Source organism: Eupeodes corollae, chromosome 1 (assembly GCF_945859685.1).
Source record: "Eupeodes corollae chromosome 1, idEupCoro1.1, whole genome shotgun sequence".
NCBI classification, from domain to species: Eukaryota; Metazoa; Arthropoda; class Insecta; order Diptera; family Syrphidae; genus Eupeodes; species Eupeodes corollae.
The window spans coordinates 85549190-85562180 of NC_079147.1; the positions used below are offsets into that span (position 1 = coordinate 85549190).

At 30.6% G+C, this 12991-nt stretch overlaps 1 protein-coding gene across 1 annotated transcript in view; it reads left to right on the top strand.

The window, feature by feature from the left end:
• Positions 1-2087: 2087 nt before the first annotated feature.
• The window catches only part of LOC129943132 (uncharacterized), a 444917-nt gene continuing 434013 nt past the window's right edge, over positions 2088-12991 (top strand). The window contains exon 1 of the mRNA XM_056052382.1: positions 2088-3318. The gene's annotated coding sequence lies outside the window, so the exon portion shown is untranslated. The remainder of the gene's footprint in view (positions 3319-12991) is intronic.

Sequence of the window (12991 nt, forward strand, 5' to 3'; positions counted from 1 at the left end):
GTTGTTCTGATATCTCTTTAATTAATTTCATTCATCCAATTTATTAAAATTTAAGAAATGTTACTTAAATTGGTAAAAATTTGATTCCGACTAAAAATCTATTTAACAAAACTAGATTTTCAAACTAAACTTTTACTTTATATGAAAAATATTGTTGGTAATTTTAAAAGTTTTAAGAATAATTCAACTAACAACTTTTTTAACCCAACACGAAAACCTGCAAACTTTTAAGCAAGACAAATCTACAGACGGGATGGGAAGTTATCAGTGTGGGTCGCATCCCAGCCTCTTTCTTTAAATATCTATGGTAAAAAAAAACACATTATTATCTGTACAACAAAATTTATTTGAAGTCGATATCTCTACTGCTTTTTGAGATAAAACAACTAAAGCCAGCTGAACTTTCACAATGTCGTAGATACGTCGAATGGATGTTTGAACAACAGTCGAGGTGGTAAACAGCGCGCGCTTTTTCAAACAAAATTTTCTTCAGCGACGAAGCACATTTCTCACTCGGTGGGTATGTTAATAAACAAAATTGCCGTATTTGGGGTTCTGAGAACCCAAGGTATTAAAGAGAAGCCATTACATCAACAAAAAGTCACTGTTTGGTACGCTCTTTGGTCCTTAAGTGTAATTGGACCTTTTTTCTTCGAAAAACACGATTAAACGATTGTCACTGTCAATTTGGAGAGTTATGTGGTTTCAACAAGACGGTGACACATGCCACACAGCTCAAGCCGTTTCCTAGTTGCGTGTGGGGCTACGCGAAAGACCGTTTTTATGCAGATAAATCGTAAACTTTTGAGCACCTAAATACCAACATTTGTCAATTTATGGCAATATGTGTCAAAAAGTGGTCGAAAATTACTTTAAAAGAATCGATGCTGGCAACAATTCTAGTGGTGGTCATTTCAATGATGTAGTATTTCACACATAATGTCAACGTTCAAATTTTATTATAAAAAGAAATATCCCAAACAAAAATATGTTACATAAGTTTATCTACGTTTACTTTTGGAACCGCAAAGTAGATAACTCTGTAAATTCATGAACACTATGCTTTACCTTCACAATAAAGATTCCATTTCTTTTCCAAACTTGAAGAAGGCAAATATTTTTCGCCTCCATGATTTTTCATCAATATTCGACAAACTGTAAGAGACAGAGATTCGTTCTGTTGTCGTACTTAGCGAATGTGGATTATTTTTAAATCTTTGTCGTTCAATATCAAAGTAAGCTCAGGGCTTTAAATGAGTAGACTGATGACGCAATTTACCACGTGGACATGGTGTTAGTTGTTCACCGACCTTTGCAAATTGGAACCATTAAATTTTTTTTAAGTTCTTATAAAGTCACAAATAAGCCACACACTACATCGTTGATCAAAGCTGTGCCATCTAAAGTTTTTTCACGGGTATTGCCTCTTTCGAGGAATTGGCAAATCCTCCAAGAGTAATTATTCTTGTCATAAAAAGTGGTCTCTTAAATTAGCCGTTCGGATTCGGCTTACAACTGTAGGTCCCCTTCATCCCTGACAACATTACTCGCACAGGTTGACACCTGTGCCCTTTTTCTCAACGGACTTTTGATTAATTTATTTATTTATTATAAACTACCATCGAAACATCCATATCCAGCCTCAAACAGCTTAATCCGATATCACACAACTCAAACTTAGGCCTTTAATTTATGTAAATACGGCCCTGTGCACTATTATTACTTTTCTCTCGTCTTTAAATAGCCACAAAAATAAAATTAAAAACCACAAAAAAGAAAGAGGGATTCCACTGATGATGGGGAGCTTGCTGGATAACTTGTTGTCTATAGCCATTAGCCACAACAACTTCGAAGAGAAAAATTACTTAAATTCTTATTCAATCTGGCAACACTTTTAGGGGAGCCCCGCATCATATTCCAAAAAGATCTATTCCACTTCTCATTGAATGTTGTCGCTGGTACTCCACAACTGGTAGCTAAGCTGGTGCTGGATCCATCATACGATATCGCCACAGCAGCGCAGGCAGCCACCAGAAACCAGCAACCCGCCACTGTTGGTTGAATTCATATGCCTTCCAGTATCCAGTTGATCTTGCAACGTGATCGTGTGTGGACTTATATTAATTTCAGTCCGTTCCGTGTGTGTTAAGTGTTTATGTCGCCATCTCCACTGCATACCGCTATATCGCTTATCTTCGATTCGGTCTTCATCGTCGTCGTCTCGAATCTTGTGTACCTCTAAACACAAATTTTGTTTTGGAATTCAGCCGGTTTTGAGTGTTCAAATAATGAAAACAACAACAACCTAAAGTCCTATAACGATTTTTGTGGATTGTATCTTTTATTTTATTGATCACCTTTATACAAAAAGATACAAACACCGATCGTGTTTCTGTTTTTGTTTTGAAAATAAAAAAAAATAAGCCCATTTGTTGCAACAAAAATACCATCCACATCCATAAAGGTATTTTATTTGTTGCTTTTGTGTATTTTGTGGAATGTAAATAAGAAGTTCTTTGATTTATTTTGCAATATCTACTTTTAACGCGTTTCGTATCGCGCGGTACCTATAGCGTTTTTATATATGTTGTTGATGCGGTTAAGTTCTTGTTTTTGCGGATGAGTGCTTTGTTGTGCTTTGTGCAGTTCTTCTGCGTGCAATTGATCTTAACTGATGGTTGAATTGAAGATCGGTTTGTTTAGATTTTTTCGAATGTAATGGCGGCCATTTCCTCTTGCCTTGAGGAATTGAATTAATATGGGTATAAACGTCCGTCGTTAAAGTCGCGTTTTATCCGTGTCGTTGTTACCCTCGTAGTCGTTGTGCTGACTTCACCTCGTCCTCGTGTCGGAAATTCTATTTGGAAAATAAACGAAGAGTTTAAAGATACCTGGATACGTTATTGTGATTTGTATGTTTTGTATCTTTTTTTGCGCGATCTTAGAAGTTATACCATTAGGCACCTTTAATCAGTGATCGTCCTATGGAGTTTAATAACAAATGTATCTAGATATACGTTCCTATATAATTTAAATGTGTTAAATGTTGTTGAAATAATTGTTAGCTAAATAAAATCTAATTTATAGATACCTAATTAATTTATTTTATAATTTATGGCCTAATAATTAAATTGTTTTTATTGAGCGTTACTCAATGAGTTCCGAGAATATACATAAATATAAACCAACAAATTTTGGATTACCGCCAACGGGCAAAAAGTAGTTAATAACCCTTTTTTTGGTTGGATATATGTTAACAACACTATACTACATATCTACCTGGCTACATAGATTGACTTAAAGCTGATTTTCAAGTTGGTAGGTGAGTAGGTATTTACAGCAATTTTATATGTACCTATATTAAAAATAAAACATAATAGGTTCCTACAAAACTAAGTATGAACTACAATAGGGAAACATTATTATTGATGTCTGTGGTTTTTGGATATGGTTATTTATTTGTATCTTTTATCTTAAGTTAAGACCTAAAGTATTGGTTTCATAAAGAAATACCTAGTACCTAGCAATTTACTTTACACTTTGATGGATTCTAACAAAAATCTTCGAGAGGAGACGCAGTTCGTTGACGCACATAATGACGACAAATTTTCTACAGACGTGCTCAAGCATCACGCAAAAAGAACAGAACTTGAAAAAAAAGGTTGAAGCAAGCTTAAAGAAGAGATACATATCTATCTTCCATTAAGATGGGAAAGTAACACCTTTTTTCTTAGAATGGAGATTTAGATGAGTATAGGTTTAGGTAGTACCCATCATTATGAAAAGTTTCTTGGCATATCTAATTTTCTTGGCTTTAAGCTATTAACTGGTACTATTTATGATTGAGGTACGTTTATGCAAAGAATTGTTTCCAGTCATTACGTATTTAGGTAAAGATAGTTAAATTTTAAATAAAAGAGTATTTTATCTACGGTAAAATCGGTTGACAAACTTTCATTTCCTCTTCATCAAATTAATAACTATACAATTTTATTTGCATATGAAATTTCATGAAGATTCAAAGATTATTATACCTATTTGAATAACCAACGATTGGTAAAGAAATTTGTACCTCGTAAGTGGAAGCAGAAATGGCTGGAGGCATTTTTTGACAAATAACAATTAGTAATTTTCAGAACAAAATAGAAAAAAACAATTCAAAATAAAATAGAAAATAGATTGAAATGAGATCTAATGATATCTTAAAATTGTAATTTAAAAAACTTTAAAAAGTAGACATGTAATTAAAAAACTGAAGTTTTCCATCAATATATTCGAAACGTTAAATCAATTATGTAAACATTTTGTGACCAGAACTTTAATTTACAAATTTTACTATAATATTGACAACAAATTTTATGTTTAATGATTATATATAAGTTTATAGTCAATATCGTTCTTTTTTCTCAAGATATTTTATTCCAAAATCAGTTTCTTAAAAATTCTTCAATTTTATTTTTTGTAAGTAAAACTTTAAATTCAACCAGATGTGGAAACCCTATTTTTTTGATGAGTACAACTTTTAAATTCCCATAGGAAGTTATTGTAATGGGTCCGATTTGTCAAATTAAAAATTTTGATATTTCTCGACGTTTCAAGGTCCCTAGAGTCGAAATAAAAGATTTTTAGAAAGATGTCTGTGCGTGCGTGTGTACGTACGTTCGTACGTCCGTACGTTCGCGACGTTTTTTTCGTCGTCCATAGTTCAAGAACCAGAAGATCGATTTCAAATAAATTTTGTTATACAGATAATAAGACAGAAAGATGCAGAAAGTACTCTGAAGAATATTGCGTGGGTGGTTTTTTTACCATAGCAGTTTGAAATAAAGGTGAAAATTTTGGTTAACCCTAAATATCTTACGAACCAAAAACTCTAGAGACTTGAATTAAATTTTATATAATATATTGTAACGTGATATCAAAGAAGTATATTTTTTGAAAAAAAAATCATTTAACGGATTTTTTTTATAAATCAAAAAAACTGAAAAAAAAATTTGTCACCTCCAAAATTTTACGACTAAAACATAATTTCATCTCCAAAACAATTTTATGCAACAAAGAATAATGTTTTTGACATTTGAAAAAATGTTGAGAAAAATCGAATTGACAGTTTTTTTTACAAAAAATAAAAACCTAAAAAAAAAATTAATTAAAGTTGGTAAAAATTGATTTTCAAATCAAATATCTTTTCAAAACTTTGGGATATTGGCTTTTAACAACTTTTTCTTTTAAAAAAATATTCTTGTTAACATTCAGTAAAATTTTGAAAAAAATCGAATTGACAGTTTTTTTTTACAAAAAATTAAAAACCGAAAAAAATTAACAAAAGTTGGTAAAAAATGATTTTCGACTTAAATATCTTTTCAAAAATTTGAAATATTGGCTTCAAACTAATTTTATCTAATGAGAAATATTGTTTTCAACATTCGATAAAATTTTGAAAAAAATCGAATCGACAGTTTTTTTTACAAAAAATAACACTCTAAGAAAAACAATACTAAAACTTGGTAAAAATTTACTTTCGACTCAAATAGCTTTTCTAAAAATCAAAAGTATTGGCTTCAAACTTATTTTATTTCGCAGGAAATATTGTTTTCGATATTCAGTAATTTTTACATAAAAATCGCATCCCAGCCTTTTTTTAATTTTGTAACAAATTCAGTATGACGTCATAATGTATAAAACTAAATTTAATTAAAGTTGATAGCGTTGTTTTTGGCAGTAAGATATTCGGGGCCAACCAAAGTCGTCACTTTCTTAACTTCTTATAAGAACTTATTGTAATCGGTACAATTTGTCGAATTGAAAATTGTGTAATTTCACGACGGGTCAAGGCCTCTAGAATTTAATTTAAAGGTTTTAACAAAAATATTTGTGTGTGCGTTTGTATGTACGTCCTTAAGTTAAGTTGTCAGCCGTATCTCAGGAACCACTAGCGATATCGTTAGATTAGGATAAAGTGGCTGTCCGTGATGGCGTAGGACACACTTGGGCCAAGTTAAATGCCCCATTGTGATACCACAGCTCTAATTTAATTAGTTTAAATCTTCTAAAAAACATGAGAGGCTATGAATATGATAATATGATTGAGATCGTTATAGGACAATTCTCTTAGGTAAATATTGTATTTTTGAGCTAGAGCAGGGCATGTACAGAGGAGGTGAAAAACTGTTTTCTCCTCTTCTTTATCAATACAGCTTCTGCAAAGTCATTAGAGAATGTGGTTGACCGTGTGGAGTCAATTCCTATATGACAGTGCCCGGTTTGGACACCTACTACCGAGCTTATATGCGATCTGCTGAGAAGTAATGTTATTCCACCTGATGTTTACCTTCTTAACACCGTCTTGCATTACCAATAGTTTACATGTAGCCAGGAGCGGTATCGACTTCTAATACATTTTTTTTCTCAGATAATAAAATCGAAAGATGTAGACTTAACTTTCAAAAAAGCGGGTGGTTTTTCTTTAGCAATACAAATATCTCACACTAGCCACCTCAATTAAATTTTTAACTTCGCATAGGAAGTTATTGCAATCGGTCCGATTTGTCGAATTAAAAATTTTGACATTTCTAGTCGTTTTAAGCTCCCTAGAGTCTAAATACATTTCTTTTGTGGCAACGGTCTAGTCACTTATAGAGCTTCGGTTCCCATCGATCACCGAAATTAAGCATAATTGAGGGGGACCCATGGTGCTGTGTTCTCTACTCTGTACATTTATGTGCTGAGTTGTGTGTAATGTAATGTTAATGTTTCTTTTAAGAGATTTGTACATATGTTCGTACGTCCGTACTTTTTTCGTCATTTATATCTCAATAACCAATGGAGATATCGCCTTCAAATAAATTTTGTTTTTCAGATAATAATGCAGCAAGGACTTTTAAAAAAAAATTCAGTATGTGTTTTTTTTAGCAATTTAAAAATAGTTAAAAGTACCCAAAAAATTTTACGAACTACTGGTTTGCCAGCGATTTAAATTAAATTTTATATTTTGTATTGTGACTAACGTTTCTTTGTATAAATGACACCACAAATATTTTGAAACCAAAAAATGATTTTGCCTTCAAAATAATTTTATGCAATGAAGAATAACGTTCATGTGGTAAAACTTTCAGATAAATCGAAGTGACAATTTTTTTACACAAAAAAAAATCCTAAAAAAATACTTTTTTTATTTATAAACTGCAATCTCAATTAAAACTACCACAATATAGTCATTTTCATAGACTTTAAGAAGGCGTTTAATACATTAAGACCCGAAAAACTTCTGGAAATGCTGGAAAAAATAGGTATCCGAGACTTGACCCTAAACTGGTTTAAGAGCTATATAACAAACAGAAAAATGAGAGTGAAGATTGGCAAATCCGTTAGTGAAGAAAAACATATTCAACACGGAGTTCCCCAAGGATCCATCTTAGGTCCTTTGCTTTACATAATATATGCAAACCAACTACTAAACGTGAAGAACAGTATAGGTTTTGCTTACGCAGATGACACTGCAATTGTTGTTAGCCACAGAAACCTTGAAACGGCTACATATATTATGCAAGGCGAATTCGACGGGGTAGTAAGATGGTGCCATGATTTTGGACTCATAATAAATGTAAAAAAAACAAAGCTTATACATATCAGACCCTCAAATATACAGAAAATACGAGTAAATATAAAGATCCATGAAACTTATTGTCTTCATCAAAACGCACTACAAGAGAATCTTAATCCCGAAGATAACTGTAATTATTTTATTGAAAACGTAACTCACTTTAGATACTTAGCAATCGAGCTAGACTGTTACTTAAAATGGAATCTTCATATAGCACAACTTGGTAAGAAACTTAGGAAGACAGTATAAGCTATATATCACCTGAGTATGCATAGCAATTACCATGATGTTTTAAAGCAAGTTTATTTTTCACTGGTGAAGACTTCTCTAAGGTACGGTATTCTAGCATGGGGAAACACTATAAAAAGCTACTTCCAGGAACTTCAACGTTTACAGAATCACATCGTTAAAATTCTAATAAATAACAAGAATAAAAGAAATGGACCTTATACGAACTCATCAAATATTATACAACGACCAGCGCTACAAACAACCAATCGATCATCAATAAAACTCAAGAAGAAGAGCTCAAGGATTTCTGCAAACTACCGGCTTTATAAACTCTTACGGAAAACAGCAACTATCCATTACCTTTGCGAATATATTCAATAAGATGCCAAGAGAACTTCTGAGTATAAATTCTATTGGACAAAGGAAAAAAGTGATAAAGGATCATCTACTAAACGCTTATTGAATCATTTCCACTTCATCAACATTATCATAAGATCATTAAAAAAAAAAATATGTGTAAAGTTACTAAACAGAAAACCATTTTTTTTGTATTTTATATATTTACATGCAAATAATATACTAAATACTTTCAAGAATTTTTGTCACATATAAATGTTTATATAAATAACCTTCTGCAGAAAAGCCTCTTTAGGCTTTGCAGATACCTTTTTGTAACCAAAAAATAATAATTATAACAAAATGAAATTGAAAAAAAGATTGAAAACTTGTAAAAATTGATTTTCGACTTAAACACATCTAATTTTATCTTATAGAAAACGTTTTTTTGACTTTTAGTAAAATTCTGTTAAAATTATAAAAATCCTAAAGTCAGTTTTTTTTCATCTACACAAAATTTTACTCATAATTGGTAAGAATTTATGTTCGGTTCTCGATATCTTACGAATTAATGAAAGTATTGACTTCGAAATGATTTCATCCAATATTCATTTTTTGTTTACATAAGAAATAAAAACTTTAAAAAAATGCTACTAAAATTAGTAGAAATTGGTTTTGACTAAAAATCTCGATAACAAAAATAGAATTTGAAACCAAACTCTTTCATCGCATACAAAATTTTGTTGGTAATTTTTAGTTAATTTTAAATAAAAATTCAACTAACAACTTTTTTATAAACAAAACACGAAAACCTACAAAAACAACAAAAAAAAACTGATAAGAAATAGGTTTCGACTCAAGTATTAAGAAAACAGTGAAAAATACTGACGTCAAATTTTGTTAAAGTTAGAGGCAAGACAAATCGACAGACAGGATATGAAGTTATCACAGTGTCGCATCATTCTTTCTTTTTTTTAGAATACCGATAACTTTTTTTTACAAAACACACAAACTTACAAAAGCTACAAAATGCTGAAAAAAATGTTTTTCCGCTAAGATATCTGAACAAAGAGAGTTATTGACTTAAGACTTATTTATATTATATTAAAAAAAATATTGTATTTTCAAACTTTTAGAAATTTTGACAATTATTAAGCCTCTTTTACAGTAAAAGTAAGTAAGAAAATTCTTTCGAAATTTTAAGAGGTCACATTTTTTCAAGACAACTGCGGGCTGTCGAAAAGTAAACCCCTTTGATTAAATAAAATACATCTTTTAAAGGTAAAATGTACTGTTAACCTTTATAAGATCCAAATATTTAAGAACAACTGTATTTCGAACATTTTCTAGCTTTTCCAACTAGTTTTCAATCCTATTCGTATGTTTTCCAATCATATTTTTTGAAATTTACCTGTTAGAATTTACAAATTAGAATTTCGTATATCTGAAGTTATTCCGTCAAATCAGCTAACATTTAATACAATTTTATGGATTATTCAAAAGTTAAAACGTTCATAAACGTCGAAATTATGATATTGCTTTAAGAAGGTGATGTTTCTGTTCAGCAATATTTCGCGTGTTGTTCAGCAAATTTAGATAATTTGTCAGCTAAGACTGATCAAATTGTTCTTCTGTTACATTTCTAGTTTACAGAAGCCGTCAAGGAATGGTTTTTCTCAACATGCAATGTTAAGTTTATGTTGTGTGATGTATTTGAGAATCAATTATATAAAAACATTTTTATTTAAAAGCAATTACTGAAACATTTTTGAACATTCAACTTACATATTTAATGAAGGATGTACTAAAGCATACAACGTGCCTTAGCATGTATTTTCATTGTATATACTATTGTTTAAACAAAACAGACACTTACAACCTATCATGACAATTTAAGTTCTTTATTTGTGAATATATTTTATGCGTAGTAGGTAAATAAATGGTTAACAAGAAATGCCAAATGAGCTTACAAAGCATTGTTTTATTTTATTTGTTTTTAAACAGTGTGGTTGTTATGATTTAACACACTTTGTACCACGATATTAACAATATTTTTTAATTTAAAGTTTTTTTATTATTTTAGTTTTTATAAGTACTCTTATTTAAGGAACTTCTTCCTTATAGCCCAAATTTAATTGCTTATATTCTTTTTTTTTGTATAAGAGTCTCTTTCGAAACATATAAAATGTTTTCGTTTCAGACCTAATCAATTGCAGTGCAGTGTTTATCCCCTTCAAATTGTTAAGTTTTCTTTTATTTTGTTTTGTTTTGAGTAATTAGGGTTTATTGTTTTGTTTTCAATGGCCAGCATGATGGAAAGTAAAACATGATTATAAAAGAGAGGAAAGTCTGATGGGCCTACTGCTGCGGTTTGATATTAAGCTATACCTATAGTCATCATAATATATATAGATTCAAGCAATTTGATGGAATGTTTTATTTTACAATGAAATTGAATTAAGGAATTCTCTTGAGCTTGCAAGCAGAGAATAAATTGTACGTACAATGATGCTCCTTTAAAACTGAGCTACACAGTAGTTTTGAAGCAAGTAAAATTTTAAAATTTTTGTAAAATATTATAGTTACCGAGTGATTCACTTTAAACAAGCGCAAAAAATGGACTATGACTATTAATTTAACTAAGTACCAAGTATCTAAGCGAGAAAAGCAATACCCGACTTATGAATGCACGACTTAACTCTTATAAATGTCGGTGGAATATTAAAGTTTTTTTATATGGCAAAGGTTTTTTCTAAGAGCTATAGCACTTCGAAATGGAATAAAACAAAGATATTTTTTTAAATTAACATATTAATGATGTTTTTTGACATATGACCACCCAGAACGGCTCGGACGCAGTCAATCTGGAAGTTTAGTTTTCGATGATCTTTTCTAAATTTCATTGCTAATAACGTGGTCAATATTTTTTCAGACTTATCAGCGTAGACTAGCCTTTCCACATGAACCCACACAAAATAATCAAGCAGATTTAAATCGCACGATCCTGGTGGCCAGTTCAATAGTTTGTAAAGTAAAACTATACAGTTATCTAATTCTTGATAACCGTATAGTGCCACATGTTGCGCCATCTTGTAGAAACCATAGCTCTGTCAGATCAAATGGCTTTGTAGCAGTCACCATTCTTGCTAGCATCGTTCTTAAAGAAGTACGGGTCAATTATTGCACCAACCCTCTAAAAAACACCTTTAAAATGAAAGGGCGCCGAAATAGATCATACAAGAATAAAATCAAGACTGCGTCGCACGAACTCAAAAAATTAAATTTTTAAAATTAATTTTTATTTCGAATGTAAGACTAGTTCCTAAAAATATTTTCCATTCTGTTATTTAATAATTAAATATATTTTTATATAAATATTATTTAGACGAAATAAGAATTTGTTGACAAAATTTTTTTATTAAAAATTTATCATTTGAATCGCTTTATTAGTTCCTGAGAAAACTTAAAAACAAATGTTCTATGGAGCTACCCTCCTGGAGCAATACAAAAATATACATTTGAATATTATATATTGAAAGAAACCAAGTTAACATGAAAAATGTAAAACAAGAATTCAAAGACATTTTTCTCATCGTTTTTGAGAAAATTGACCTTAAAATAAAAAGGAAAGAAATTGGATTACGTCCCACACTGATAACTTTAATTTCGTACCCATTTGTATACCTTTTTAAATGTGGTAGGTTTTTATTTTGTATAATGAAAAGCTGACAATTCGATAAGTTTAAAAAAAAAAACAACAAGTTTACAGAAATATTTTGCAAATAAAAAATAAATTTTGTAGCTCAAAAATCCGTATTGATCTAAGGCCTAGTGACTTACTAAATTTTAAAAATATTCTTTTTAATAAGACACAATTAGTAATTAGCCAATATCTTTAACTGTCGTAAATCAATTTTTTCAACTTTTAGTAGTACATATTTTTTTAAGTTTTTATTTTTTATAAAGAAACGGCCACCTAAATTTTTCTTTAAATTTACCGGATGTTAAACCCTTATTCTTTTCAATTATTTTGCAAGTATTACCATTTTTTGTTCTATAGAATTCTCATATTTCTTAAGTTATTGCCGAGTTTACGGACGTAAAAACTTACATATCTCTAAAAACATTTACTTTAGTTTCTAGGGATGTTGAAGCGTTAACAAATATTAAGTTTAAACTTCCCATGGGAAGTAGTTGTTGTTGGTCCTAGTTTTAGAATTGAAAATGTTGACATTTATCGACGTTTCTGGGTCCCTAGAGTAGAAATAAAAGACTTTAAGAAAGATGTCTGTGCGTGTGTGTGTACGTACGTTCGGGAAGATATTTTCGTCGTCCATAGCTCAAGAACAATTAGAGATATCGAATTCAAATGAATTTTGTTATATAGATACTAAGGCAGAACGATGCAGAAAGGGCTCTCAATAAAATTGCGTGGGTGGTTTTTTTACCTTAGCAGTTTAAAAAAAATGGTGAACATTTTGGTTAACCCTAAATATCTTACGAACTAAAAACGCTAGAGACTTGAATTTAAATTGTAACGTGATACCAAAAACATGTTTTTTGAAAAAATCCAATTAAAGGTTTCTTATAAATGAAAAAAATGAAAACAAATATTTGTCACCTCGAAAATTGTACGAAGAAAAAATGATTTTATTTCCAAAACAATTCTGTGGAAAGAAAAATAACGTTTTCAACATATTGTAAAATTTTGAGAATACTCGAATTGACAGAACCGAAGGCTGCAAAGACGAAAGTGGAAATATCATAGTGGAACCGCAGTCAATGCTGAGGATATGGAAGGACCACTTCTGCAGACTGTAT